Raw genomic sequence first — 25,692 nt, forward strand, 5'->3', positions numbered from 1 at the left:
TTTATGGCTCAGCATATGGCCTGTCTGGGTGACCATTCTATGTGCACTGGAAAACAAATATGTTTAACAGTTGTTGGGTGTGGCGTTTAGTAAACATCAATTAAGTTGATTTGATCAGTTGTATATTTAGATTGTTTTTATCTATCATGATTTTTTATACTTGTTCTATAAGTACACTGAGAGAGGGGTATGAATTTGTCCCCCTTTGAGTCTTTGCTTCATGAATTTTGATGTTCTGTTATTAGGTACAAACATTTAGGATTGGTGTCTTTCTGACAGATTTCTTCTTTTATTATTACATATAATGTCTTTATTTCTTATAATACTCTTTTAGTAGAAATCTACTTGGTCTGAAATTAACATAGCCACTCTAGCTGTTTTACACTCACTTTTGCATGGTATGTTTTTACCTCCTGTTGCTTCTAAGACATCTGTTTCTTTATATTTAATATGTGTCTTTTGTAGATAGCATAGAGTTGGATCTTGCATTTCTATTTGGTTTGACATCTGCTTTTAAATGGGGGTGCCCAGTCCATTTACATGTAATATGATTATTGACATGATTAGGGTTAAGTCTATCATCTTTCAATTTGTCCCTTCATTGTTATTCTGTTAGTCTTTTCCTACTTCTATTTGGTTAGCCAAAAATACCAAGTTTTACTTGCACTCCCTTTCTCTTCACCCACATCAGGAAATTTTCCTTAGTCAGAGAGCCGAGTGATCACAGGACTCATCCTGTAAGTTTCTGTCCCCTCAGAGATCACTGTCTTGGAATGCTTTTTGACCATTTCCTGAAAACAAATTTTGTTTAATTTTCAAATCGTGTTGATAGGAGGGAAGGCTAGTTTGGTTCCAGTTACTCCATCATGGCTGAAAGGTCCTGTAGTTTTTGTATTGAGGAGTAGAGAGAAAGAGACACTCCTATTTTTATGCTTATTTAAGGATGAGTGACCAAAAATCGGCTGAAGAAGTTTGTTCATTAAAACTCTTGTTTGATGCCTAGAGTTTAATATTAATAATTTTCTATTATTACATATTTGATATTTGTACTCAACTTAGGATATGAGCTTTTCAAAATAATTTTTTTTTTTTTTTTGAGATGGAGTCTCGCTCTGTCACCCAGGCTGGTGTGCAATGGCACGGTCTTGGCTCACTGCAACCTCTGCCTCCCAGGTTCCAGCGATTCTCCTGCCTCAGCCTCCCGAGTAGCTGGGATTACAGGTGCCCACCACCATGCCTGGCTAATTTTTGTATTTTCAGAGACGGGGTTTCACCATGTTGGTCAGGCTGGTCTCGAACTCCTGACCTCGTGATCCTCCCTCCTCGGTCTCCCAAAGTGCTGGCATTACAGGTGTGAGCCACCATGCCCGGCCTCAAAATAATTATTTTATTAGCATGTTGTTCTAATATAAATAATGCTCTATCTAGGTTATTTTTGCTGTTGTCCTCATTAATTTCCTTAGAAATATTATTTAAGAAAAAATAGTTAAATATTTTTGATTAAACAATATTTGCTTTCATTTATTGATACCAAAGAAAAATACCAAACTTTAATGAACTGTCATAGAATAATGTTAGAGGATAAAAAGAATGCTTGCAATTTGCATTTGTATTTTCTTTCTTTCTTTTCTTTTTTTTTTTTAAGAGACAGAGTTTCGCTCTGTCACCCAGGCTGGAATGCACCAGCATGGTCTTGGCTCACTGCAAGTTCCGTCTCCCGGGTTCATGCCATTCTCCTGCCTCAGCCTCCCGAGTAGCTGGGACTACAGGCGCCCACCACCACACCCGTCTTTTTCTATTTTTTTTTTAGCAGAGACGGGGTTTCACCGTGTTAGCCAGGATGGTCTCCATCTCCTGACCTTGTGATCCGCCCACCTCGGCCTCCCAAAGTGCTGAGATTACAGATGTGAGCCACCGCGCCCGGCCTGCATTTGTATTTTCTTGGGATGCTGCCAATGGCTCTGTGAAGTCTAAGGACGATGTTACAACTCATTTATGAATAAAGACGGGCTACAGTTGAATACATATATATTGCATAATGTTTGCAGTTGGGTAAGACATAGGATTTCTGATGCTAAAGTATCCTAAGAACTTCTCATCAAATTATTTTTCTTTTGTTTCTGGGAAAATTTGCAGCCTCACTGTAAAAAATGGATCTCATTGGTAGGCCATTTTTTCCCTTGCCCCTCAACTTTCCCCAGATGAGGGGGAGACTTCTTATTTTTCTAAAAAGAACTGAAAAATCTTGTGTTACGGACCTAGTATCAGGAGCTTTTAAATCTTAATAAAGTATGGCCTAACCTTGACTTGTAACAATTAGGTTTGAATTAGGACTATTGCCCAAGAGTCTCTTCAGAGACAGATGAAGTAGAAGCCTCTAGGGAAAGGCAGGCTCTTCCATTAGCTTTTCCAGGGCAAACCAGGTGTGGGAGATGAATCTATTGAAAAGATTTAGCTTCACTAGTAGTCAAAGATATGGACATTAAAACAACGATGGAATGCCATTTCCCTGTAAAACACAAGGGCAAAAAGCTTTTAAATGCTAATACTCAAACCAGCTGAGGGTAAAGTGAATTGGGTAGCTCTGATTGGAGTGCAACTTGGTATACATTTTCTGGCAAGCAATAGAGTTTCAAAAGTGTTTCTGTCTCAGGGTGTTCACCACACAGTTATTTACAGTAAAGAAAAATCGGAAACAACCAAATAACGTGGGAACATTATATTTTCAGAGAATTTTAAATAACATGGGAAAATGCTTTTGATAAAATACTGGCAAAAACCCAAAACTGTATATTTAGGATTAGAATTTTAATAAAAATTCAAAGTAACATTTTAGACTATTATGTCATATATAGATAGGCATAAATATGTAAAAGTAGATTTGTAGATACATATTTTTTTCAGCCTTAGAATTTTGAAAGTATTTGTTTGTTTAGTAAGAAATACTCCAAAATACGTAGGACAAATAATTATCCATTTGAAGATCTCCAGGGATGGAAATTCCAAAACTGTTAAGAACAGTGTTTTATTACTGTGGTGGCTGAGAATATTTTTTTTCTTAAGTTTAGTTGAAATCTTCCTAATTTAAATCCATGTCTTCTTGTCTGGTCTTTAAAGTTATGAATAAGAATATTTTTCAACACTCTTTTCCTTAGAGAAAAATATGGAGAAACTATTAAAATCACATTAGCCATCTCTTTTATAAGATTAATAACTTTATTTTACTCTTTTCTTATGATTTAACATTTTACTAATTTTTAAATGTTATTTTCTCCCTTGAAACTGTACTGGTAACTGTACCTTAAGAAGCATCAGGAGGAACCTGCAGCAGAAATTTCTGCTGTTTGTCATGAACTCCTTTCCCTTCTTATTCCCTCACATTTATTTCTCACCTTTGATGCAGTATTAAAGACTCTAAGGGGATCCCTGTAATAGCTGCAGTTTTTTTGTTTATCTTGGATGATTTAACTGTCAGAGAGAGATGGGACATATTTATATATGCCAGGAGCATGCCATGTGGTAGCACTGTCCAAGGTACTTGACGTGTGTTACTTCATAGAATTCTGCAAAAACCCTGCCAAGCGGTGATCATTGTTCCCATATTAAGAAAAGGACATTGAGACTTATACAAGTTAAAGAATTTGTCAAAGTCAAATAGTGTGTATACATTAGCTGGATTCAACTCCAGATCTCCCTGAGCTCTTTCTGCTACACAATGTAGTTTTGTTTTACTCTTCTGAAAGAATAAAAGCTCAATTGATTCTTTCTTAGCTTGATCAGGCATATTAGAATTAGCATTTTTATTATGTCATTAATGCTTTCACTTCAGCAGTATTTACTTTTCATTAACTCTCAGAGCAACGACAGTTTTCTGTTTGTATGTCATGGTGGTTACATAGAATTCTGAGGTTCACGTAGAGTAACCTACCTATGTTCACCTCTCGTGGCAAATGGAAAAATACTGATAAACCAGTAGGATCTGAAATATGACTTCTAAACAGCCTGACTGCTGATCTACCAGGAAAGTCATGACCAGTTTCAAGGTAGGGGTGTCACAGATACTAAAGCTATAGAATCCCCTAATTTTTCAGAAGGGGTCATGGTGGTGGGGATAGCAGTGAAGAGTGGGGTCCCTCCCAGGCCACAACACCTGTTCCTTTTCTCTTTTTAATAATTGAGGATGACACTAAAGCTGCAGAAAAAGTACCTTAAAAATTATGTTTTTAAAACTTATTGTGAAATGATTAGGCATATAGAAAAGCATAGATAATATAATAAATCAGGGGTATACAGTCTTTTGACTCCCCTGGGGCACACTGGAAGAAGAATTATCCTGGGCCACACATAAAATACACTAACACTAACAATAGCTGATGAGCTAAAAATCAAAACTTCACAAAAAAAACTCATAATGTTTTAAGAAAGTTTATGAATTTGTGTTTGGCCGCATTCAAAGCCATCCTGGGCTGCATGTGATCCACAGGCTATGGGTTGGACAAGTTTGCAATAAATATTGGCATTCCAGAATTTTGCTTAAGAAATGAAACATTAGAAATACAATGGAAACTCTTTCTATATCCACCCCAATCCTATTCTCATCTTCCCTCTTCCCCAGGGGTGATATGTATTTGAGATTTATGCATGTTAACAATCATGGCTTCAATTCATTTATTTTTACTTCTGTGTAGAATTCCACTATATGAATATAATGTAATTTATTTACCTACTTTCAAATTGATGTGCACTTAGGAGATGGGTGAGGTTGGTAGTGGAATGTGTGATTACATGTGAGTTATTTTCAGGTCCTGTTTTTGCTTTGGGAGAGAGGTACACAGATGCTTATTACATTTTTAAAAGTAAATTAATAATTAAATATAAGTTGAACATTCACAGCCCAATGGTAATATGTGCCATAAACCAATGATCATGATTAATCGAATTAATGCACAACAGATTGATACTAAAAATGGTAATTGTATTAGTTTGCTAGGACTGCTGTAACAAAGTACCACAGACTAGGTGGCTTAAACAACAGACATTTATTTTCTTATGATTCTGGAGGCTAGATGTCTGAGATCAAGATACTGGCAGGGTTGGTTTCTTCTGAGGCCTCTCATTGGCTTGTAGATGGCTATGTCTCTTCCATGCATCTTCCCGTGGTCTTTCCTCTATGCCTGTGTCCTAATCTCCTCTTCTTATAAGGACACCACTGATACTGGATTAGGGCCCACCCCAATCACCTCATTTTAACTTAATTACGTTTCAAAGGCCCTATCTCCAAGTAGAGCCACATTCTGATGTACTGGGAGCTGGGACTTCAACATACACATTTTTGGGGACCCATTTCAGCACGCAACTATTATAGACCATGCTTCAGTGACATCCCCGTAAAGGTCTCCTTGTGCAAATAAGGGAAAGTTCCCTGGATAATCCAGCTAAGTATGGAATTGTCAGGTCATATAACAAAATACTATTAAGTGAATGATGATGTTGATAATCACACAGTGAAAGTTTGAAGAAATAGCAATAGTAGTAGCTAGCACTTTTAAAGTGATGATAACTGATAGAGTTTGGATATCTCTTCCAAATTTCATGTTGAGATGTAATCCTCAGTGTTGAAGGTGGGGCCTGGTGGGGGGTGTTTGGATCATGGCAGCAGATCCCTCATGAATGGTCTGGACATCTCCTTGGTGATAAGTGAGCTCTGGCTCTCACAGCTGGTCATTTAGAGGTAAGTTGCACCCGCTCCCCCTCTTTCTTGCTCCTGCTTTCACCATGTGATATGCCTGCTCCCCCTTTGCCTTCTGCCATGATTGGAAGCTTCCTGAGGCCCCTGAAAGAAACATGCCACACTGCTTCCTGTACAGCCTGCAGAACCATGAGTCAATTAAACCTGTTTTCTTATATATTACCCAGTCTCAGGTATTTCTTTATAGCAATGCAAGAACGGCCTAATACAATAACTGTATATTATATAAAATTATATTTAAAGTCTATAACTTTTTTGAGGTAGGTGTTGCCATTATTTCCATTTTACCGATAAGAAAATTGAGGCTTAAGGAAGTTAAGTCATCTTTCCCAGGGCCCCGAGAAACCAGTGATGAAGCTGAGATTATAGCCTAGAACTGTTGGATTCCAAAACTCATGTTTTTATACACTATAGCAGCTTCTATAGTAGCTTTATTTGGAGAATGCATGCATGCATGTGTGCACGCACACACACATACACACATTCCCTATTTTTATAAAGTGCTGCCCTAGGGCACAATTAGCCACTAGTTGGAAAACTCACTCATCCAGCTGCACTAGATACTAGATGTGGCTGGAAGATGAATGATAACAGTATGTGAGTACAGCCTAGGAAAAAAGAAGGTCCAAATTCCCAGAAAAACAACTCTAAGAAAGGCAGCATCTGTGTTGACTTATAAAAATAGAAAAGTGGGGAAACCTTGTGGTTTAGAAGCAGAGACATGACATCCTGTGACGTGAAGAAGTGGTGGCTGACGTCCCTGTGAACAATGGCCACAGATGCCAGGCCACAGAGAGAACACTGCATGAGGGAAGAACCGTGTGTCACCAGCTGTGGGACGTGCACAGGAAGGAAGCACGGGGCCAACAACAGCCCGGCCTCTGAGGCTGCTGTGAGGAGTAAAGGATTTGATCAATGCAGGATGCATAAAGTGGCGCCTGCACGTAGGGAGCGCTCGGTACAGGTTGTTATTACTGTTGGTATTCTCTTCATGTGGACCATTTCTCCCAGACACACAAGACAGAAACAGTAGCCTTTTTGAAGGAGGAGGTAAGGATTAGATTAACAAGCCCTCCATTTATGGTGGAAGTGCCTGCTCCATTAATCCAATCAACTCAACCTTTAAATAACACTTGTGCAAATATATCCTGGATGACACTTGTGAGGAAAATGTGGTATTCTTTCTGGACTTTTATAACACAAAAAATTGGAATGCGTTTTATCATGCCAAAGCAAGCTGGAAAGGGTAATTTGGATTTCACTTGTGGCATGCTCCATAGTAATTTTCTGTAAACGAATATCCAATTTTTAGGGTGGGGGCAAATATACAAGGTCCAATGATTTGAAAAGATGTTTTATTATTTTTTTCTCCATGCCTTCCATCTTTTCAGCCCAATGGGAATTTCTTCCCTTGAACAGTTCTAAAGAATCACAGCATTAGAGATAGGAATTATTAGGTTATTTAAGCTATCTTTCTGCTGATGAGGAGCTATTCCTGTAGTACAATTTATAATGCTTTTCTGAGTGTGGCTTTGAACAATGTGACTTTTATCAGATGAAGTGTGGTGGAGATGGAGGCCTCTGTTTGTGTTTAGAACAGGTCTGGCCTAGGGAGGAACGAGGAAGACCTCTCAAAGGCACACCTCCGCACAGCAGGCCTGATCTGCTGGCTGGAACTCAGAAGGGCAAAAGGGGAGTGAGGCTCCACTTTGATGTGGTTCGCTTGCAGCCCCGTTGCTGTACTGTGGTGTGCATATGTTGGGGGCAGGGCAAAGGTAATACATACCAGGGACAGTTTTGCAATGCGTGCCTGTCAGCTGAGTGCTGGACAAACATTTTTACCACTGCCTATTTCCCTGAGGCTTCTGACAGTTTGTGCAACTTGTGTAAGACATTCCTGAAAGAGAGGAGCATTTGTTCAACTTATATAACTTCTTTTTACATCATAAGACTAAAGCAGTCCTTCCGGGCTCATGTCCTGTTGAATGTGATCCAATTGAAACTTCTTTCCTCTGCATACTCAGAAACCTGACTACCTGTGTAAATTCCTCCTGATAGCATAGCTTTCTGTTTGTCCTCAGTCCTTCTCTGGCCCTCGCAGACACCCAGGTTCATAATGACGTTCCTTCTTCCTCTTGTAATTCTATTGAATTGTTAAAAAAAAAAAAAAAAAGGAGTAATAGCTGTGATCGATTTCTACAACGTGTTCTTAAATTGTGTATGTGTGTGTGTAAAATGTATATATTTTTGCACTTGATCTTAGCCAAAAGGCTGAGAAGTGACCAAAGATGTGTATTTTTGAATTACTATATAGGAGCATAGGAACTGCTGTGTGATTCTGGAATTGTAACAGAGGAGTAGCTAATGGAGTTTTGAGAGATATTATGATGTGCATATAGCTGGGGAAACTGGGTGCTCCGGAGTATGAACTTTCATTCACTCACTTCCTGCTCCCAGTAGGAGATTAAGAAGGGATGTGCAACTTCTTATATTTGGTATAGCTTTTGTTTCCTGCCAACCTTTTTTTTTTTTTTTTTTGACAAAAATGCTGATTGGTTTTGCCTTGATTTATTTGTATTTAGAGGTTTTCAGAATGAGTTGGTTTAAGGCATTATGATTGAATACAAGTTAATCGATAATCACTATTCTACACCAGTTCTTCCTAATACTTTTTATCCTGTGGCCCTGTAAAATTTCCAATTCACCAAAGCAAGCTTGGTTGGTGAGGGAGTGACTTACACAAGATCTTTTTCGTTTAAGGGTTTGCAACTTACAGTGCACCTTCACATAGGTCTTCTCATTTGACTTGCGCAATAGCCCATGAGTAAGCAGCACAAGTGTTATTAGATTCAGCTGACGATGAGGCCACCACAAGGGCTCAGAGAGGTGAAGGGCTTTGGTCCAAGTCACAGCTAGTAAGTGGCATAGCAAGTCTACTTTCCTGCAAAAAGCATTTATTGCTTAATCATGCTAGTGTCTATTATTGTGGTTGGTTTTTGTGTTTGTTTGTTTTGCTTTCGGGGACAGGGTCTTGCTCTGTTGCCCAGGCTGGAATGCGGTGGCACAAATATGGCTCATTGCAGCCTTGATCTCCCCAGCTTAAGCAATCCACCTGCCTCAGCCTCCGAAATAGCTGGGACTAAAAGCGTGTGCCACCATGCCCAGATAATTTTTTTTTTATTTTTTAATTATTTTATTATTTATTTATTTATTTATTTATTTATTTATTTTTGAGATGATGTCTTGCTCTTGTTGCCCAGGCTGGAGTACAATGGCATAATCTCTGCTCACTGCAACCTCTGCCTCCCAGGTTTAAGTGATTCTCTTGCCTCAGCCTTCCAAGTAGCTGGGATTACAGGCACCCGCCACCACGCCTGGCTAATTTTTTGTATTTTTAGTAGAGATGGGGTTTCGTCATGTTGGCCAGGCTGGTCTCAAACTCCTGACCTCAGGTGATCCACCCACCTCAGCCTCCCAAAGTGCTGGGATTACAGGCATGAGCCACTGTGCCTGGCCCTTTTTTTTTTTTTTTTTTATAGAGACAGTGTCTCACTTTGTTGCCCAGGCTGGTCTTGAACACCTGGACTCAAGTGATCCTCACACTTTGGCCTCCCAAAGTACTGGGATTACAGGCATGAGCCACCGCACCCAGCTATTATAGTTGTTATCCCCATGTGCCAGCCACTGTGCTTGGTGATTTATGTACATGATCTCAATTAATATCCACCACAACTGCAAGAGTTGGCATTAATTACAACAGAAGAGGAAACTGAGACTTATGTCCCCCAGACAGAGTCTTCTCATTTGGAATTGGGTCATTTAATGTAACTCATGCTCCATATACTATACCACATTTAGGAACACCAACCTGCCTCTCTCACTAAATGTTAGATTCGTTTCCTTGTTCTCATATTGCCTGTTGGGGCTGAAATGGGCTCTGCTTGAGCATAATGGAGATGGAATAAAGTGAATAACTTGGGCATAACTCATCAGTGGTGGAGCCTTGGCTGTCACAGAGATGCTTGGTAAGGAGCTCTGAATCATATACATGTGGAAGAAACCACAGCAGAGCCTACGACAAGAAGGTGAGGAACACAGCAGCCGTCTGTTGTCATACAGCAGCTCCCTCGGAGAAGAGGCCAGTGTGGACTCCAGAAAAGCCAGGTTCTCATCGCTGCACTGTTGTGTGTTTATAACACCCTGGTGTTCTTGACATGCTGCCTGGAGAAGCCTACTTCTGATATCCATGATGGGAAGGCCACTCAGCTCTTAACTTGGGGTAATCTTTCTTTTTAAAAAATTGTTGTGGCCGGGCACGGTGGCTCACGCCTGTAATCCCAGCACTTTGGGAGGCCAAGACAGGCAGATTACCTGGGGTCAGGAGTTCAAGACCAGCTTGGCCAACATGGTGAAACTCCGTCTCTACTAAAAATACAAAAATTAGCCTGGCATGGTGGTGCATGCCTGTAGTCCCAGCTACTCAGGCAACTGAGGCAGGAGAATTGCTTGAACTTGGGAGATGGAGGTTGCAGTGAGCCGAGATCTTGCCACTGCACTCCAGCCTGGGAGACAGAGCAAGACTCCGTCTTAAAAAAAAATTGTTGCTACTGCTGCACCTTTCGCATTATCTGCGAGCAATCTTAGTGAACTTGGCAGAGATTAGGACCAGCGTGCATTGGAAAAAACCAGAAGTGGAAAATTTGAGTAAAAATCTTCAGGAAAATACAATAAAATGTTCCTGAAAGTTAAAATTAATCACTTGAATATGTGTGGCTTATATTTTTAAGTTTAAAGTTAAGTTTCAAGGTGTGGCCCCTTGTAACATTCATGAGACTGGCTATAAAAAAATGCCATTATTTTTGAAACTTTCTATTTCAAATGATGTTGGTTTTTAAATGTTATTCCAAAGTAAGGAATGTGATATATGAGACAGAGCTACTATTGGCTCTTACAAGTCTAAGCTTTTCCACCTATAAATGGGGGTAAAAACATACCTGCTAAGAGGTATCATTTTAAGTTATTGGAGATGCTCCAAAAAACTATCATCTTAAAATTAAAATGCATGATTTTCAAAAGTATAGAATGTTTACAAACTTATATCTTGAAGAATAGTTGGCTGAAAATCACTTGGGTCTCGTGAAAATAAAAAGTCATGGCCGGGCACGGTGGCTCATGCCAGTAATCCCAGCTACTTTGGGAGGCCAAGGCAGGCGAATCACTTGAGGTCAGGAGTTCAAGATCAGCCTGACCAACATGATGAAACCCCCTCTCTACTAAAAATACAAAAATTAGCCAGGTGTGGTGGCCTGTAGTCTCAGCTACTTGGGAGGCTGAGGCAGGAGAATTTCTTGAACCTAGAAGGTGGAGGTTGCAGTGAGCTAAGATTAAGCCACTGCACTTCAGCCTGGGTGACAGAGCGAGACTCCATTTCAAAAAAAACCAAAAAGTATTTCTCTATGTCCACTGGTTTCTTTTTGTACAAAAGGAAAGGTAATCTGAAATCACTCAAATGAATTGTCCCAGAGATACAGACTATTCAGGTGAGTGTGGTCAGATGTAGGGACAGGGTAAACTCACACTCCCTAAACGAGTGGACAAATCAGGGCTTGCTCAGGAATACAGAAGCCACTCTACGTATTCCAGATATAAAGAGTTTAATTGAGAATTAGGAATTTATGCAACCTTTGAATAGCTGGGAGGGAGGGCTGCACTGGTGCACAGGTCATAAAACTACCCCTGAAGGTCAGGGGAACAGCCCCAAAGGTCAGAGTGGTTGACACTGAAGCCCACAGCTCCAAACACTTGGAGTAATTTTCAAAAGCTTGTCTGCAAGCTGCTGCACCTCTTGAGAACCTCTGAGAAGTTCTCGCTGTCTCAGTCTGCTGTGCAAACTTGCCTGTGCATTTGTGTACAAATGCCTCCAGAGAATAGGCTTCACACTCCACATCTACCCCAAGTCCTCTCCCGTGAAGTGACTCTGCAAGACGATTGTGTGGAAGTTTCCACACTTAGGAGGAGGTGGTGGTGGTGCCAAGTTAGCAGCAGACTATCCAGCAACAAGGCCTGCTTCTCTAAACTCTCATAGAAAAATGAAACGTGATATAATCACTGAACAAAAATAGATCCCAACATGACTTCATTCCTTCACTCATTCATTCATTTAACAAAGTATCCTTTGAATAGCTGGGCTATGTGGTATGTACTGGGAAAACTATTGTGTAGAGATAGATTCATCCCTGCTTATTCTACCTGGGGAGACAGTGAATATACAAGTAACACCCACAAAAATAATTATAGCTTTTGATGATATGAAGGACACAGGGGCTATGGGGGGCATTTTGGATGGAGTGGCAGCTCTCTGGTAACTATTTTTCATAGTGCCTTGTATTAAACTTATCTGGATATATTCCTTTTTCTTTTTTTTTTGAGACAGAGTCTCGCTCTGTCACCCAGGCTGGAGTGCAATGGTGTGATCTCGGCTCACTGCAACCTGTGCCTCCCAGGTTCAAGCAATTCTCCTGCCTCAGCTTCCTGAGTTGCTGGGACTACAGGCGCCCACCACCACGCCTGGCTAATTTTTGTATTTTTAGTAGAGACGGGGTTTCACCATGTTGGTCAGGCTGGTCTCGAACTCCTGACCTCATGGTCCGCCGGCCTCGGCCTCCCAAAGTGCTGGGATTACAGGCATGAGCCGCCGCGCCCGGCCATCTGGATATATTTCTTTTCTTTTCTTTTCTTTTTGAGATGGAGTCTCACTCTGTTGCCCAGGCTGGAGTGCAGTGGCGCGATCTTGGCTCACTGCAAGCTCCACCTCCCGGGTCCACACCATTCTCCTGCCTCAGCCTCCCAAGTAGCTGGGACTACAGGCGCCTGTCACCACATCTGGCTAATTTTTTTTTTTTGTATTTTTAGTAGAGACAGGTGTTTCACCATGTTAGCCAGGATGGCCTCGATCTCCTGACCTTGTTATCCGCCTGCCTTAGCCTCCCAAAGTGCTAGGATTACAGGTGTAAGCCACCACCACCGTGCCTGGCCCCATCTGGATATATTTCTTATCTCCTCTGTGAGGTTTTAAGCTCTTGGAGAACAGGAAAGATAGATCACTTATAACTATATTTTTTATAAGTCTTGTACAGAGTAGGACAGTAGGCACCAAGTAACTATTAGTTGTACAGATGTGGCCCACGGTTCAGAATTCCAAACATAGGCAGGTGGTTTCATATGAGTCAGATGGCAGACTCTTTTAGTTTTGCATGTGATTCACTGCTCATGTAGACAAGGCTACATTGTAGGGACTGGGCACAGATTCCTCCGATTCTTTTGTCTGATAGCTGGGATCTAGGCCTTGACACTCTGGTTCTAAGAGTTCTGATAAAGCCGCCCTCCTTTGAGGGGATGGATTTCTCCAGTTTAACTGCCTGAAAAGGGCAGGGTCAGGGGTAACAGGACTATCAGAAGGGAAAACATGTCAATTAATATATGCAACTAGGATTACATTACACTTGGCATCCATCCAATCTCTACAGAAAGGTTATCTTCTCAGAGAGGTTTTCCCTGAGCAGCATGCTCCTCAAAAAAGATACATGTGGAAAATTAAACCTCATCACAAATTCCAGAGATACATATTTTAGTTTTTGAGTTATTCAAATTAAAGGTCTACATTGACTGCAGTAATCTATTAGTAGAGTAATTGTTTAACTTTCAGAAAATGACCCATAGGACAAAAGTGATGAATAGGACAAATATAGGTTTGTTCAAGGTTACCTTTTGGGGATGATGTTGAAAGTCCATATCTTCCCAAAAAGCGGATCATATAATGAATCATGCCAATCATGTCCTCTTCCTGGCTTAAGAATCTGTGCAGATGTAAATGGGATTTACAGTTCCTTACTCTTTTTTTGTATTTTATCAAAATTGAAACAATCGGAAGGGAAGCTATGCCAAGTGTTAAGTTTCTAGTCTTTTGGGTATCTCTCAATAGAAACCTATCCCAAATTGGCCAGGCGCAGTGGCTCATGCCTGTAATCCCAGCACTTTGGAAAGCTGAGGCAGGCGAATCACTTGAGGTCAGGAGTTAGAGACCGCCCTGGCCAACATGGTGAAACCCCATCTCTACTAATAAATACAAAAGTTAGCCAGGTGTGGTGGCGCACGCTTGTAATCCCAGCTACTCGGGAGGCAGAGGCAAGATAATTGCTTGAACCCAGGAGGCAGAGGTTGCAGTGAACAGAGATCGTGCGGCTGCCCTCCAGCCTGGACAGCAGAGTAAGACTCCATCTCAAAAAACAAAACAAAGCAAAGCAAAGCAAAACAAAACAAACAAGAAACCTATCCCAAATTATGTCTTCTCCCTGTGTTTGAGTCCCTTTGGTAAGAAACAGTCTTGGTGCCCAGATTGACAGGGGAGACTAGGTAGCAAATTTTACTGTTGCCTGTCAACATATAGTTAAATGTCGGTAGTTAGAAGCCAGCTAATTCTAAGGGACCTTTCTGTGTTTCACCATTTCCCCTTCCTACTTCCCACCTCCCCAAAGCTGTTAATGGCACATTTTGGCCCAGCCTGTGTTGCAGCCAGTGTTGAACAGATGGATCCCAGCGGCAGCCTGAAGATGGGAAATCTGTTTGGGCACAAAAGGGCTCAGATTCTTCCCCAGCTCCTGATTCCATCTTTATAAAGCCTGCTGAAAATTCAGGTCTTCTCATTGTAATCTAGAAGACATGTTCTTGGTTTTTTGCTCCTTTCTTCCACTGTGGCTGTAAATTATTTTCCCATCAGTGATTTATGTAGTGTCTTTAAAGAAGAAAAACCTGTCTCAGACTGAAGAGACAGTCTGGGAGAGCCACAAGAGCTTCCTCCATGCCACCAGGAGAGGGTCTTGGAGCATTAAACCATGGTTTTCTTTGATTTTTTGACTGTGAAAGAAAAAAAGCTTATTCCCTCTCCCACATCTTTCTCCCTACTTCAGTCCAAAGTGCATTTAATTACCTCTCAGTGTCATGTTAAGATGTGCTGATAATTATGCTGAAAAAGATCACCTTAGACACAAAAGCAGCAGTCACTCGAGTAGGCCCTTGCATCCCTGTGCTGCGTGTCTCATTGAGCCATGCTGAACTACGTAATCTATTCATTTGGCTTGACTTAATTTGTCTTACCAGGCATATGATGGGGGTAATATGGTAAGGACACATTCTGGGGAATTTTAATATCAAAAAATTATGGAGTACTGGTTTTATTGTTTGCTGTGATAACCAATTAATCAAAATATTTATCAGGCATCTACTCTAGGCAAAGCATACTGCCACATGCTATTGTGAAAACAGCACCAACCCCCAGAACCCTGAAATGGCAGCGATCATTTAGTTACCTAGTATATTCTTTCTTTTTTCTTTATGACATGTAAAAACTCACAGTCCCTGGCCTCCCAACTTTGGAACAGTGTCTAGCACATAGTTAGGAATTTTGATTGGAAAGTACCACACAAGATGAAGAAATAATCTTCCTTTATGTAGATTAATATGGGAAGCTGAGTTTCAAATCAGAAGGACAGTGAATAATCATGGAATTGGTATAAGGGGATTTATTTCTAAAATGGAAGGGCTCAAATGTGGCAAAGTAGAAGAGTAGCTTCCTGAAGAAGATCAAATGGTTGTCTATCAAGTGGCCTTACAGAATGGTCTTTACTTTCATGAATTCATAATAATCTGATCTTGTAGGATCAGAAACTTAAAATTTATCACTGGGTAAAATGGTTCCTTCTATAGGAGTTGACTCATTAGTCAAGATCGTACAGATTGATGTGTAACCACAATATCAGTTTATTAATTAACATTCAGAAATAATTGCTGCTGGGCACAGTGGCTCATGCCTGTAATCCCAGCACTTTGGGAGGCTTGAGATAGGAGAATCACTTGAGCCCAGGAGTTGGAGACCAGACTGGGCAATGTGGCAAAACCCCATCTCTACAAAAAATTTTTTAAAAAATTAGCTGTGCATGGTGGTACACACCTGTAGTTCCAACTACTTGGGAGGCTGAGGCAGGAGGATCCCTTGAGCTGGGAGTTTGAGGCTGCAGTGAGCCATGATTGCACCACTGTACTCCAGCCTGGGTAACAGAGTGAGACCCTTTTATTTTTTTGAGATGGAGTCTCACTCTGTCACCCAGGCTGGAGTGCAGTGGCATGATCTCGGCTCACTGCAAGCTCTGCCTCCTGGGTTCATGCCATTCTCCTGCCTCAGCCTCCAGAATAGCTGGGACTACAGGCGCCTGCCCCAACACCCGGCTAACTTTTTTGTGTTTTTAGTAGAGACAGGGTTTCACCATGTTAGCCAGGATGGTCTCAATCTCCTGACCTTGTGATCTGCCTGCCTCAGCCTCCCAAAGTGCTGGGATTACAGGTGTCAGCCACCGTGCCCGGCTGAGACCCTGTTTCTAAAGAAAAAAAAAAAAAGTAGAAAAAAAGAAATAATTAGCTGGGCATAGTGGCGTGTGCCTGTAGTCCTAGCTACTCAGGAGGCTGAGGCAGGAGGATTGCTTGGGCCCAGTAGTTTGAGGCTGCAGGGAGCCGTGATCACACCACTGTGCTCCAGCATGGGTGACAGAATGAGACCCTGTCTCTAAAAAATAAAATTCAATAAAAATAAAAGAAATAATAGGCAGGTAGAACAAATCCAATAATTGGCACGTAGAACAAATTCAGAAGGCAGGTAGAACAACAAATGCTACCTGGAAATATAAATATCCAAGTAGCATATTTTTATCTTTTCTCATTATAGGTGAATGTTCTTTTGTTATGTGATGCAAATAATACCCTATTGTTTAATCCATTGTAGATGATTTCTTTTCTTTGTTACTCTGTAGCTGAATATAATCCTAATATTTCTGTGTTATCTTTTGACTTAAAAATTTTTTCTTGGATCTTTGCTCTTCCATATGAATTTTAGTAACAGCTGAAGAAGTTATACACATGTACATCAAGGAAAAAAAAGAAAGAAATCTAGGTTTTTTTTTTTGAGAGGGAATCTCACTCTGTCACCAGGCTGGAGTGCAGTGGCACGATCTCAGCTCACTGCAACCTCCGCCTCCTGAGTTCAAGCGATTCCCCTGCCTCAGCCTCCTGAGAAGCTGGGACTACAGGCGCGCGCCACCACACCCAGCTAATTTTTGTATTTTTAGTAGAGTCGGGGTTTCACCATGTTGGCCAGGATGATCTGGATCTCCTGACCTCATGATCCACCTGCCTAGGCCTCCCAAAGTGCTGGGATTACAGGCATGAGCCGCCTGCGCCTGGCCCAAAAATTTATTTTTTTAATTGCATGAAATTTACAGATTATTCTGGGGAAAATTAATATTTTTCTGATGTTGGATAGTTCTGTCTATAGTAGACACACACACACACATAAACACACACACACACACACACAATTAGGTCTTAGTTTATGCCTTTTAATGAAGTTTTAAATTTTTCTCACAAAGGTCTTACTCATCTTTTATGACGTTTATTCCAAAGTCTCTTAAATTGTTTTAAGAAATTACATTTTTTTTTACTAGTTATTGCTGGTGAATAGGAATGAAATTGATTCTGGGATACTGTTACAAGTAACTTTGCTAGCATAGTACATTCTGTATCAGTTTAATAGAGTATAAATTCTCCTAAATTTTTTATATAGTCATATCATTTGCAAGCCATGACAATTTATTTTTTTCCCTTTCCAGTTGTGGCAGGAACATTCACAGCTCCCTGAATATTCCTGTGCTCCCTCACATTTCCAGTCCCTTTGCAGTTAAAGCCATGTGACTTCTTTGAGCCAGTAGAGTGAAAGTGGAAGAGAAGTATGTCACTGCAAGACTGAAGGAATAAAGAGCTGATGTGTCATCCTTCATTTATCCCTTGCCTCTGTACAATAACTGGGAGTTCCCATTTTGAGAAGCACAGCCACAAAGGACACTTCTTAGAACTGAGTCATCAGCAGCAAGATCTACAATGAACTTTGAGCAAAAGCAAACTTATGTCTTAAGCCACTGAATGTTGGGGTTTGTATGTTACCACTACTTAGCCTGACTGCTACAACCAATTTTTCACACTTTATGCACAATCTAGAAATCCTTCATAATTCTGAGTAAAAACAGTGATAGGGAGAATTATCTTGTTCTTAACTTTAAAGGGACTGCTTCAACTGCTTTGGCATTAAGAACCATGTTTGCTGTTGGGTTTTGTTAGATAGCCATCATTAGGTGAGGGACATTTCCTTGTCCTCCTAGTTTTGTGTGAGCTTCTGTCATGAATGAGGATTGATTTTTTTTTTTTTTTTTTTTTGAGACAGGATCTTACTCTGTCACTCAGGCTGGAGTACAGTGGCTTCATTATGGCTCACTGCAGCCTTGAACTTCCCAGACTTAAGTGATCCCCGAACCTCAGCCTCCTGAATAGCTGGAACCACAGGCATGTGTTACCATGTCTGGCTAATTTTTTGTTTGTTTGTTTGTAGAGACATGGTCTCCCTATGTTGTTTAGGCTGGTCTTGAACTCCTGGGTTCAAGTGATCCTCCTGCCTCAGCCTCCCAAAGTGTTGGGATTATAATCATGAGCCACTGTGCCTGGCAAGTGTTTAATTTTACCAAATGTTTTCCCTGAATCTATTGAGGTGATGATTTTTCTTCTTCTTTTTTGAGACGGAGTCTTGCTCTGTCGCTCAGGCTGGAGTGTACTCAGCCTCCTGAGTAGCTGGAACTACAGGCGCCCACCACCATGCCCGGCTAATTTTTTGTATTTTTAGTAGAGATGGGGTTTCGCCGTGTTAGCCAGGATGGTCTCGAACTCCTGATCTGAAGTGATCCGCCCGCCTTGGCCTCCCAAAGTGCTGAGATTACAGGCGTGAGCCACCGCGCCCGGCCCCCCTTTTTTTTTTTTTTTTTTTGAGATGGAGTCTCACTCTGTCGCCCGAGATGGAGTCTCACTCTGTCGCCCAAGCTGGAGTGCAGTGGCGCAGTCTCAGCTCACTGCAAGCTCCACCTCCCGGGTTCACGCCGTTTTCCTGCCTCAGCCTCCGGAGTAGCTGGAACTACAGGTGCCCGCTACCATGCCTGGCTAATTTTTTTGTATTTTCGTAGAGACTGGGTTTCACTGTGTTAGCTAGGATGGTCTTGATCTCCTGACCTCGTGATCTGCCTGCCTTGGCCTCCCAAAGTGTTGGGATTACAGGCGTGAGCCACCGCGCCCGGTCGATTTTTCTTCTTTAATCTGGTATGTGGTCCGGAGTTTTTAAATGTTAAACCAGTCTTGCAATGAACTGTACTTGTTAGCATTTCTTTTTAATTTCCTGCTAAATTCAATAGACTAGTATTTTATTTGGGATTTTGGAATCTAAGTTCACAAGTGAGACTGGCCTATAATTTTGTTTTCTTGTATTATCTTTGTCTGATTTTTGTATTGGGGTAATATTACCCTCATAAAATATTATGGGAAGTGATTCTTATTTTTCTTACTTCTGTCAACATTGGCATAAAGTTGGTCGAAATTGGAAAAGCTGGTATAATTTTTGAATAATTTTTTTTTTTTATTCTTTTGGTAAAACTGCCCTATAAATACATCTGAATGTGGTGGTATTCATTTTGTGTATGGATACTTAACTTGATTCAGTTTCTTTCATAGGTCTTACAAGATTTTCTCTTTCTTGTGGGGTCTGTTATGATAATTATCTATTTTGCCTAAGTTTTCAAATTGAGTTATTCATATTTTTTCCTTACCATTAAAAAATTCCCATTGTATCTGTGGTTATGTCCCCTTTTCATGTATTCCTAATATCAACATTTAAAACTAATTTGTCTTTTTAAGTACCTACCTCCGCTTATCCCATGTATTTTGATATAAATGACAGCACTTTTATTTTTCTGTCACTTCTAAGTATTTCCAAATTTACATTGTTATTTCTTCTTAAACGCATGATTTAGAAACATTTTAACATTTTCAGACATGAGTTTTAAAAATCATTTTTAACCTTTAATTAAATTATGTTCAGGAAATACAATCTACCAGATATCAATTCTTTCTTGTGGCATGATTGATCTCTGCTCACTGCAGTCGTGATCTCCTGGGCTCAATTGATCCTCTCACCTCAGCCTCCTGAGTAGCTGGGACTACAGGCACACACCATCATGCCTGGCTAATTTTTGTACTTTTTATAGAAATGGGGTTTCGCCATGTTGCCCAAGCTAATTCTTTCTTGTTAGTTGAGATTTACTTTGTGGTTTCATGTGAAGTCAAATTTTCTAAACATTTCATTTGTGCTTGAGTTGAATTTTTTTTTCCTAATTAGCAGATTCAGGATACTATATAGGCTCACAAGGTTTTCTATATCCTTTTAACACCTTTATTGAAGTGTAATTTATATATTATACAACTCTTCCATTTTAAATTGTACAATTTAAGGTTTTTAGTAAATTTACAAAGTTGTGCAATCATCACTACAGTACAGCTTCAGAATATTTTGCCTCAAAAAGGCAAGTACAAAAGGCAGGAAAAGTTATGGGAGAAGGAAAGGAAACCTTTCTGTTTATGGTAATCCTTGTTTCCATCTTTTTAATTGATTTTTGTATGCTTGACTCACCAGTTTCCGAGAGACATAAATATAAATATGCACCCACTATGATTGTGGTTTTGTTGATTTCTCTTTGTAATACTGTAATTTTTTGCTTTATATATTTTGTGGCTATTTTATTAAGTACATACAAGTTTTGAAATTATATTTTAGAGGCAAATTGTTCATTGCCTCATTAAAATGAGAAGGCTAAAAATTATTTTTCTCAATATGTGCAATCTATCTTTATATCTAAAAATGCCCTTGGTCTTTATTTCATTTGATATTAATTTCATTTATTACTTTATTTCATTTGGTATTAATCTAGTTACAGTAGCCTCCTTTAGGTTAATATTTACTTGATATATTTTTCTATCACATTACTTTAAGTTTCCATGTCTTTAAATTATATGTATTTCTGTTGAAATCAGTGTATAATTGGATTTGGTCTTTTGTTTAATCTGAAAATCTCTGTCCTTTAATAGATGAATTTAATCTATTTATATTCAATATGATTGTTGACATATCTGCCTTTATTTCTACCTATTATTTGGTGTTTTTTATTTACTATACTTTTTTTTTCTTTCCTTTCCTTCCCTTCTCCCATCACTTTTCCTGCCTTTTGTACTTGATTGAATTTCCCCCCCAATTCTCCACCAATTCTGGTTTGGAAATAATGCCTTCTGCCTTCTACATTCTCACACACACACACACACACACACACGTATTACATTTACATTAGCATTTTAGTTCTATAAGTTTTACTCTTATACTAACAAATGTTTTTAAGATTTACACACATATTTATCATTTCTTGGCATGAAATTATCTCTTGCATCTTATTTCTTCCTTCTGGGTTGAATATCTTCTTTCTGAAATACATATTTTAGAAGTTTTCCATTGAGAGTGTGTTAATATTAAGGTTCTGATTTTCTGTGTGTCTGAAAATGTCTTATCTTTACTGTTGAATAAAAATGTGTTTGGGAATAGAATTCTGAGTTATCTGGTATTTTTCTGTCACGTATTGAAATTATATTAAATTGTCAAGTCATTTCATTAATAAGGCTGAGATAAGTCTGTTTATCATTGTTCTTAGGCTTTTATCTTTACTTGCTTTTATGAGTTCCACTTCATCTAGATGTAAATTTATATTTATTTACACTGTTCAGACACCACATTCCTGAACCTGAAAATTCATGTCATTCATTCATTCTGGAAAAGCCTAAGCCGCTAGATCATCAAATGTTACTTCTCTCACATTCTGTTTATTTCTGGAATTCTTATGATGGGCTTTCTCATTCCACATTCTATGTCTCCTAGATGCTTTTTGATTTTTTAAAAATCTCTTTCTGTCTGTGTTGAATTCTGAGTAGTCTTCTATAAGGTGCTTTTAAATGTATTTAATCAATTTAAATATACTTATTTGATATTATCTTAGAGTTTATAATTGTTTTAATTTTCTGCTTAATTCTGTTGTTGGTTGTGTTTGCTAACTCTTAAATGTGGTAGATTCCTTATATAATTGTGAATTGTGTGAGACCATTTTCAGAAGGGCTGTATCTATGTGAAGTTTGTGCATCTTGAGTTGAAGGTCTATTACTCCACAGATTTTATATTTATCCTGCCAGAAGTTCAAGGGATTTAAAGTCAGGGGTCCAATTTGTATGTTAATTTCATGGTTTGAGTACTAAGACTATGTCAGTAGCATATAAATCCCAGTTTCTGGGTATGTGTGGTATACACCAACGGTATTAATACGTAGAATAGACCTTGATCCCAGGCTTAACTAGACAAGTATCTGCCAGTTGGAGAATTTTTCAGTCCACCCAGACATTTCTTTTTTTTTTTTTTTTTTTGAGACAGAGTCTTGCTCTGTTGCCCAGGTTGGAGTGCAATAGCACAATCTTGGCTCACTGCAACCTCCACCTCCTGGGTTCAATAGATTCTCCTGCCTCAGCCTCCTGAGTAGCTGGCATTACAAACATGCACCACCATACCCAGCTAATTTTTGTATTTTCAGTAGACATGGGGTTTCACCATGTTGGCCAGACTGGTCTTGAACTCCTGACCTCAAGTGATCCGTCTGCCTCAGCCTCCCAAAGTGCTAGGAATCCAGGCATAAGCCACTGCGCCCGGCCCAGCCCGCCCAGACTTTTTCAGCTACTTTTATTATCTTTTTTTTCTTTTTTTTTTTTTCATCCTAAAACACAAACCCCACACTCACTGCTTCTACCTGGAGGCAGAAATCCTTGTCTCTGTTGCCCACTCATCCTTGGCTATGTTGTCTGGATGGCCCACTGCAGTGCCCCAATTTGTCCATCACTGTGCAGGCTGATCCTTCTTCCTATACCTCCAAACAGGAGGCTGCTGTTTCATTCCAAAGTAGTAGCTCCCTGACCACATTCTGGCCTGTGTCTTCCTTCTTCTGTTCAATTTTGTGGCCTTCAGTTTCTGATTCACTGAGTTCCTTTGTGTTTTGTCTCTTGACTATGCATGTTTACGTTAAAATACATTTTATATGTTTTCTAGGGATTTGTTGTAGTTCTAGCCCATCAATATAAAACAGAGCCTAACTAAACACTGTTGTACAAAATCTTTGCCCACGTTTCTGACTCTTTCCCTGAGATAATATTACAGAGAGATAATTGTTTGGTCAAAAAGCTATAGGAAATGATCCACTGCTCATAATATATAGCAGCACACTATTTTCTGGAAGGTGATAATTTGAGTCCCACCAGTAAGTTCTTTTGATAAGTGATATATTTCAGACATAAATAGACTGGGAGCTAGGGAGTACCTTATTTGGACTCATTGGCATTGAGATAGAGGAAATTCTGTGTGATCTTTCAATAAAGGTTTCTCAGAAGAAATGATGCCCAAGTTGAGTCTTCAAAGATGAGTAGTAGCTAGCTACGCCAGGTGTGGGGGAGTCTTAGGGGAGAGGGAACAGATCCTAAGGAAGAAGGACCTTGCAACAAGGTGGTAAACATACATGATAATGATTCCCACCCAGTTATCATCCAAGGGGTCTATAATCACTTACCTGGAAGAACATACACTGAGGAAAGGGGAACATCCAACCTTTCAAGAGCTGTTTCAAGTTGACATTGATACTCAGAAATTTAAAGAGTCATTATGGCTTCCCTGTGAGACTGGAGGCACATGGAGACTCTATGGGGGATATCAGCTAATTGGACTTGGTGGTCAATAAGTGGCAAATGTGTTGGAAACCTTGATAAGAAAAATTTCCTCCAGGAGGTAGAAGATAAACACTCTGATAAATCAGGGGCCGGCCTTTATCAGTAACACTTTTAGGAATCCAGTGGTCTGGGACATGCTGAAACAACTTTCGGTTGTACCAACTACAAAGCAAAGGACAAATGACTGCACCTCACACCTCCTATCACAAAGAAGGAAGCACAAAACTAGGTAGAACTAATTGGGTTTGGAAGCATCATAGTCCACATCTGGCAATATTGCTCCTATTTGGGGTGATTCCAAATGCTTCCAGCTGTAAGTGGGATCTAGAGCAGAAAAGGGCTTTGCAGTGTGTCCAGGCTGCAAAGCAAGTGGCCTTCTCATCTGGGCAATATAGCCCAGCAGAACCTATAATATTGGAGGAATCTGTGGTGGGAAAATATGCTGTGAGGGGATGATAGGAAGTCCCAATAGGGGAATCACAATATAAACCTCTAGGATTCTGAAGCAAGGATTTTATAGCATTAGAAAATCAGCTGCTGACTGGCCACTAAGTCCTGGTAGAGACAGAACACCTGACCATGGGTCATCAAGTGACCATGAAGCCAGAATTACCTGTCATCAACTGAGTTCTGCAAGAGTTATGAGTCAGGCAAGACAAGCGATCCATTTAAGCAATCCATTTAAGACAGAAGTAGTACATTCAGGATCAGGCACATGAGGGCTGATGGGCACAAGGCAGCTTCATGAGCAGCTAGAAGAGAACCCCAGGTATCTACCGTGTTACACTAGTGTCCTTCTCTTGGCTCACAACTGTGAACCTACTGCCGTATTGGGGATCTATATGGCCAGCTGAAGGAGGATAGAACTCAAGCTTGGTTTACCTGAGTCACCCTGGAACGTGATGCAAACTGAAAATGTACAGTGGTTGCATTACAGCCAGAGGTGTGCTGAAGGTAGCTCACACAGGCTTCTGAGTGCTGAATGTATGCATCTCTACCCAACCCTGCAACAGAGATATCCCACTGGGAGCTTGTAATGGCCACATTGTCATTGTCACTACAGAAAGCAGCAAATGTTAGGAGTATTGTCACTACAGAAAGCAGCAAATGCTGTAAATCAGGACTCTTTTTTCCCCTGGAGAACTGGTTGTGGAATATTTTTCAGCAATCTACTGATGACAGCCCCATCCAACCAGACACTTTATTCAAACCAGAAGAGCTACCTAAAGGTTAGAGAGATCTAGAATATGAAGTAGAGGAGAGAGATGACGTGACCAGCTGCAGTGGTGGGGACTTTAGCTTGCACCGCTAACCTTCTTCTTACAATTTTGTCCCAGGAAAAGAGGCCACCATAGTCCTGGAGGAGTTACTTCCAGAAGGTATGTGAAGGCTGTGGATCCAAGCAATGCAAAGGGTATACTCTAATGGATGTTGTGATATGCCACCCAGATCCCCTGGTGAGTACGGAAGGACTTACTCCACCATCTGCTGGAAGTGCTGCCAGGTGTGTTGCTCAACTGTCAGCCCTGTCTGGAAATTACCTTTGCTCCAACTGAAGGTACCCAGCCCTCTTGATTCAACTCAGGACAATTCTCCAGGGCCATCCCAGTTTCATAGCTTCCCATGGGGTCAGCTGAGGCCTTTGATGAGACTAAGCTGCAGTCCTACTTTGCCCTCTGCACAATCTTACTGCCTTGCCTTCCTCCACAGGTGTTGATCCTGAGAGTGCTTTGTTAAAAAACATTCTCCATGCTGACCTCCGTTTTCGAGTCCGCTTCCTGGGGAAACCTGAAACGGGATTCGATGCTAGCAGCTGCCCAGAAGAACCAGATCAGCCACTGTCCTTGCCAGAAGATCTGATCTCCTGTGTATGGCCACCACCTAACACTGCTCACTTCTACATCTAAACCTCAGGTAGGTGTGTCTGTTTGGAAGAACTGTAGGTAAAGGGAGTCTTGGAAATTTAGCTTTTAGTTTTCCAACCTTTATAATAGAGGATGTTGTGCTAGAAGGGGGTTTGGATGGGTGCAAATTGGGTAAGACAACTTACAATATCTGCCACAGTCGTACCCTATATCATTTATTCTTTCCATACAAATAATAACAGAAAGAACAACATGTGCCTGACAAACATAATGCAACGAATCCTCCTACAAATACATTCTCAC

General features: G+C 40.4%; 1 long non-coding RNA gene across 1 annotated transcript in view; it reads left to right on the forward strand.

Annotated features, from left to right (window-relative positions):
• Nucleotides 1-25,692, forward strand: part of LOC134761297 (uncharacterized) — a 420,137-nt gene that overhangs the window by 24,151 nt on the left and 370,294 nt on the right. The window contains exon 3 of the long non-coding RNA XR_010139778.1: nucleotides 24,862-25,438. This is a non-coding gene — a long non-coding RNA (uncharacterized LOC134761297). The remainder of the gene's footprint in view (nucleotides 1-24,861; nucleotides 25,439-25,692) is intronic.

This window comes from Pongo abelii, chromosome 3, assembly GCF_028885655.2.
Source record: "Pongo abelii isolate AG06213 chromosome 3, NHGRI_mPonAbe1-v2.0_pri, whole genome shotgun sequence".
In the NCBI taxonomy this organism is placed as follows: domain Eukaryota; kingdom Metazoa; phylum Chordata; class Mammalia; order Primates; family Hominidae; genus Pongo; species Pongo abelii.